Source organism: Leucoraja erinacea, chromosome 3 (assembly GCF_028641065.1).
Source record: "Leucoraja erinacea ecotype New England chromosome 3, Leri_hhj_1, whole genome shotgun sequence".
Taxonomy (NCBI): Eukaryota; Metazoa; Chordata; class Chondrichthyes; order Rajiformes; family Rajidae; genus Leucoraja; species Leucoraja erinaceus.
In genome coordinates this window covers 101,942,785-101,948,784 of record NC_073379.1, presented here as the reverse complement: position 1 = coordinate 101,948,784, position 6,000 = coordinate 101,942,785, and the positions used below count along the sequence as shown (strand labels likewise).

Genomic DNA, 6,000 nt, shown 5'->3' with positions numbered 1-6,000 from the left:
AAATATTTGAATTTATTAAAATATACTGGTTTAATTTGTGCGATTATGCCTGTCATACTAGAAATTCTGTCTCATTCAGTCTAAATATTTTTATAGGCTACTATAAAAGTTGAGGGGGGGTGAGCGCGGTGTCACATGGGAGGGCTGGTCCCCGAATGCGGTGTTAACACTCACGCCGGAGATAGGCGTCCCCAGAGCCAATTACCCCTTCACCCATTCCCCCAACATAACCCATTCGCCCAACACAATATTCCACCACTTACCCATTACCCCCAATTGTGCATGTGTGGCTCATTTCCCCTCATCATCCAAAACTCCCACCCCCTCCTCTTCACCTTCCCTCTTCTCTCCCCTCACCTCCTCCCCTCCTCCCTTCCTCTCCTTTACCCTACCCTGTCACTCCCTCCCACCCTCCATAGTCCCTCTCCCCTCCCTACCCTCCTGTCCCATTGGGTCCCGTTTCCCCAATGCAATATTCCAACATGCACCCGTATCCCCAATGCAACCTGTCTCCCCCACTCACCCATTCCTCCAACGCAACCAATGCAATCAATCCTTCCCACGTGGGGGGGGACAAACATCTCACTCTCTTCTTAATCTCCTTGAAGCTGCTGATCCCATTGGCTCGGTCACCTCACCCACCCTCTCCTTTTCCCTCCCCTCAGTCGCTCCCTCTCCCACTAAAGACGATGTTTTAATAACATTTCTTCTCCTCGCATCCCCCACTCCGTTAACTATCGTAGCTTGTGTATTGGCAGCAGAGATCACAATGTGATGTCATTTTCAGGTTTCGGAATCTTCACGGCAGCTTATGTAAATGAGATCTCATTGAGATTGGATGACTGAGATACCATTGTGACATCATCACTGGAAGCTGCTAGCAAGGTCTTCCCCTCACAAGCAGTTATTATTTTCAAAGGGCTTTTTAAAAAGTTTAAATATAAATAACTTGTAAAATATAACATCAAATGTGAAGTAACTTGATACTAACGAGCACAGTAAAAAGCTGAGCAAGATTCTGCAAACATGTTTGCACTATTGTGTACCATTTCTGCGTAGTTCCTTGATCTGACAGAAAAGACAAGACGAGACTTTTAATAGTATATGGATAGATATGATAGTTTTTAAGCTAAAGATCATTTGGACTCTTTGATGAGTGTACTATGTGCATACAGTTTGCATCTGTTAAATGTTCAATCACATGCAGTAAAGTGACTGATACTACAGTACTGCTGCAATGTTCAGATAAGCTTGCAAAATGGTACAGACTGGAAATGGTATGTTAGCTTTCATAGCAAAAGGATTTGAGTATAGGAGCAGGGATGTTCTACTGCAGTTGTACAGGGTCTTGGTGAGACCACACCTGGAGTATTGCGTACAGTTTTGGTCTCAAAATCTGAGGAAGGACATTATTGCCATAGAGGGAGTGCAGAGAAGGTTCACCAGACTGATTCCTGGGATGTCAGGACTGTCTTATGAAGAAAGACTGGATAGACTTGGTTTATACTCTCTAGAATTTAGGAGATTGAGGGGGGATCTTATAGAAACTCACAAAATTCTTAAGGGGTTGGACAGGCTAGATGCAGGAAGATTGTTCCCGATGTTGGGGCAGTCCAGGACAAGGGGTCACAGCTTAAGGATAAGGAGGAAATCCTTTAAAACCGAGATGAGAAAAACTTTTTTCACGCAGAGTGGTGAATCTCTGGAACTCTCTGCCACAGAGGGTAGTTGAGGCCAGTTCATTGGCTATATTTAAGAGGGAGTTAGATGTGGCCCTTGTGGCTAAAGGGATCAGAGGGTATGGAGAGAAGGCAGGTACGGGATACTGAGTTGGATGATCAGCCATGGTCATATTGAATGGCGGTGCAGGCTCGAAGGGCCGAATGGCCTACTCCTGCACCTAATTTCTATGTTTCTAAATGCTGGGGCAGATCAGCATGAAGGCTTGCTTCAGTATATTGAGGCCATTCATACCTTAACAGCTGTTGTGAATTCTACCAGTAAACAATGACCTGGAATCATCACAGGTAGCCTTGATGACATAGGATAAACCTTTTTTGACCGGAAGTTTCCGACCAGACGAATCCTGCTTCTTGGCGCCCACTTCCAAAGCATCAGACAGCAAGAGAAGTCTATTTCACTTGCTATATCTTGTATTCTTGTATTCAAATTTTATTGTCGTTGCCTCACTTTGAGACAACGAAATGAATTTCCCATACAGCAGTATCGTTAAAAAAAATCACAAGAAAAATAATAAAAATAAATAATAAATAAATAATAAAACATATTAAAAAAAAATAAAATTGAAATTGAATTAAAAATTTAACAAAAGCACAAACACAAAAAGTCCACGACACAACATAACATAAATGGCACCCAGGTGAGGACGGCACCATAGTCCAGCCAGCCTCCCCTCCGTGTCCATCCGTAGTCAGGGCCTTCCGAGCACCTGCAGTCGCCGCCCCGGTTGGCCCGATGTTCAAGGCCCTCATGCCGGGCTGGTGGAACGCCGACGCCGAGCCCCGACGGTGAGCATCCTCCTCCTCAGCGGCCCGGACCTTCTGATCAGCCGCCTCCCGCTGCCGGAGCCTGCAGCTCCTGAGTCCACTGGCCGAGCTGGGCAGAGTCACAGGACCCCGCGTTGTAGTCAGCGCCGCCCGCGTTGGGAGCTCTGCAAACCGCAGCTCCTTGATGTTGGTGCAGCAGGTCCAGCACTCCGGGCTCCAGACGGCGACCCCCGGTAAGGCATCGCCAGCCCCGCGATGTTCCAGCGCTGTCCCGCCGCTGCTGGAGCTCCGGTCGATCCCGGCAGGAAAGGCCGCGCCAATCCAGGTGGGTAGGCCGCTGTGGGGGGGGAGGACGCGACTCGAATAATAGTCACGTCCTCACCAGGAAGCGGCTGAAGGACGGTATCCCCCGCACCGTGCCCTCTTCCCCCACATATATGAAGGCAAAGCTCTCCTAGATCAGCCTCATTATTAGAATCAAGACTTCCTAATGGTCACAAGTAAAGGTTTGCATTTTGTATGTAACTTTCAAAGTAATTTGGCATTAGAAGATTTGAAAATTCTCCTTGTTTGTCCCTGCACAGAACTGAAATGATCCATCCACAAAGCTAGTTTATTCATGTGTCTTAAAGCACGATAAAATAAAATGTCACTGTGCCCATTCCATTTACAATGTTATGTGCTCTCGAATGTCTCTCTGTACCACAACAGAACTCTAAGTAGATGACGTTTTGTAAGTAAGTGCATTTAAAATAATTTGAATCTCACGATAGTATCTACACAAGTAAAATGGAAAATCCTGCTACTTTGAATTGTAATCTTTGCTTTAATATCAATGAACAAATATATCCTTTGTATTAAATGACATTCAAAAGTAGCAACTAGTGAAACAGTAAAAACTAGGATAGAACATAAAGCTGATTACATTATTGGAAGAAAATGAAATCAGGGAAAATGACTCCTTCTACCCTCATGATACCAAATACGTCACAGGAGATCAATTAATCTAGCTGGTCTGGACTTGATTTCTTCAAGACCCGTGGCGCATAAATAGATCATAACATATGTTTGTGTGGGAATTGATTTACATTTTATGTGTGAAAATGTAATAATAGGTTATTGACATTGTATGGATTGAGGTCTGTCTAGAAACACTGAGGTCATCCATTGCATCTATGCTTCAGCCAACTTCACACAGATTCAATAACCTAGTTATTAGTCATTTTGATCAGTCTGCTTTACAATGCATGGCCAGTTTGTCAAAAGCTGCAGAGATTTACTAACCTGTGACCACTTCTCATTAACCTTTTGGCTGCTGACTTTGTAGGAATTTTACTATTCACGCTACTTTCATACTTCAATTTTTTTTCAAATCAGTGGGAGTGAAATTGATCTTCAGTGACCATGCAAATCAGACTATAGTGAAAAGCTTATTTGACACCCTGTTCGATTTTACTTTCCCAGAAAATAATTTGAGCCACAGGGAGCCAACAATGATAATAATTCAGCGTAATACTGAATAAAATAAACAAAATGTTGTAGGGACACAGATGAATTTGTTCGTTGTTACATGCTTCACTTTTGTTTCCGGCATGCAGATGCTTTATTATTTCAAGATTTGAGATTTATCACCTTTGTTCATTTGGGCAATTTAAGCAAACATAATTAGTTGGTATCGCTTTAGATATATGCATGATTTCCTGGCTTATCTTTGCCCATTGTACAGTCGAGGGGAAAAATGTACTCAAATTTGGATTCCAATGTATTTAGAACTGTAAGATGTGTGAATCGTGCCCAGAGATATAACACGAGAATACACATTATCACTGTCAGATTCAGGTGATAGCATCAGGAATCAGCATCTGAAAGTGCCAACAAACCCTAGAATTTCTTTGGCTTGACATATCTCAAGGGTGCATTGCTGCCCTCTCTGCTCCTGGTTTCCCCAAGTCTTGCTGTGTTAAACACATTGGGCAGGTGTTGGTGGTGGGGGATCAGTTTCCTCCAACATCTTGAACACTTAAGGGCAATATGGCTGCACATTTAATGAAAGGCAAAACAAAATTCTGCAGATTAAAATAATTTGATTTATGAATTAACTTGGTAAAAATATTACTTTTTAATATTCCACATTATTTGGAAAAATAATTAGGATTCATTCCTGAATATTTTATTTTAAAGTATTTTTGTCACAATTTCAAAATCTTAACTGCTCCTTAAATGAGACTGCAGAGTTCCTATAAATTAGTACCGAGCAGATAACATCAGTGGAAATGAAAGCAGCATAATGAAAACAGGACACAAATTACTGGACTCGGTGGGCCAGGCAGCATCTCTGGAGAACAGGAATTGTGACATTTGATTTTGAGACACTTCTTCAGATTGATTGTGTTGCCGCAAGTGGTTAATTGATATTCTGATCAATGTTGATTGTGCAGATGTTGAAATGGCAAACGCAAACTGTTGATTCAAGTTTTATGAACACATTGAAGTTTTGAGAGATCATATTTCCATCTGAAGCTTCCGTATTAATTTTGAGGAGAAATGATGATTCCTATAGAAATGTACTTTCCATTAAATACTGAAGGAATCAGGAGTCATGATGTTAGAATGTGAGAGTTTAGAAAGAGAAAGAGTGAATTATTTGTACTAGTATTAGAATTCAGTGAATTTAGTAACAGTGACAGATTAATTAAAGTGTTCAGTAGAATAGGATTTAACCGTGTTGGAAAATTCCTTTCTATAAATTGCATTTACCCCCATCATTTACATACAAGATTTGGCAGGATATTTAACCTGTAATTTTGGAAAATTCTGCCAATTCCTGCAAATAACAGCTGAGAAAATATCTTGCTCATGCACCACTTAGCAATGGAATAGACATCAGAAAAGACACTTCTTCTGATGACAATACACTCTATTGTTTTCTGGTGTAAAAAAAACCCTGAAATAATGTCATGCCAACCCTATCAATTTGCCGTATTCATTTTTTGCTTGTATTGGTTTTTTCTTGGCTCTGCGTGATATGAATTATGAATATAAATAATAAACCAGTTAGAAATTTCACTGTACATAATGCTCAAATCACCAAGCATTCTCATCTAGGTTTGGTACATGTTAGTCAAATGAAACAAAATGATTTTATTTCATGAGCTGTGTCTCCCTCTGCAGGACTAGTTCTATAGAACATTTTTGAAGTTAAAGAATTAATTATTAACTCGTATGTTTCTGGACGAGCTGGGCAGAAGAGTTCGGCCAAACAAAATAATATCAGATGGAGTAACAAAAATATTATTCTTATTTGTGTTTTCCACACCAGCAACAATTTGCAGCATAATTTACTTCGAAATGACGAAATAAAGTAAAATTATAAATTACCACCGTCAAAGTCTGAAATAAATTAAATATGTTAGAGCCAGTTGTGTAACCGTATAACATATAACATATAACAATTACAGCATGGAAACAGGCCATCTCGGCCCTACAAGTCCGT

At 41.0% G+C, this 6,000-nt stretch overlaps 1 protein-coding gene across 4 annotated transcripts in view; it reads right to left on the bottom strand.

Annotated features, from left to right (window-relative positions):
- LOC129695891 (multiple C2 and transmembrane domain-containing protein 1-like) overlaps nt 1-6,000 on the bottom strand; it is a 426,884-nt gene that overhangs the window by 77,199 nt on the left and 343,685 nt on the right. The window lies entirely within an intron of this gene.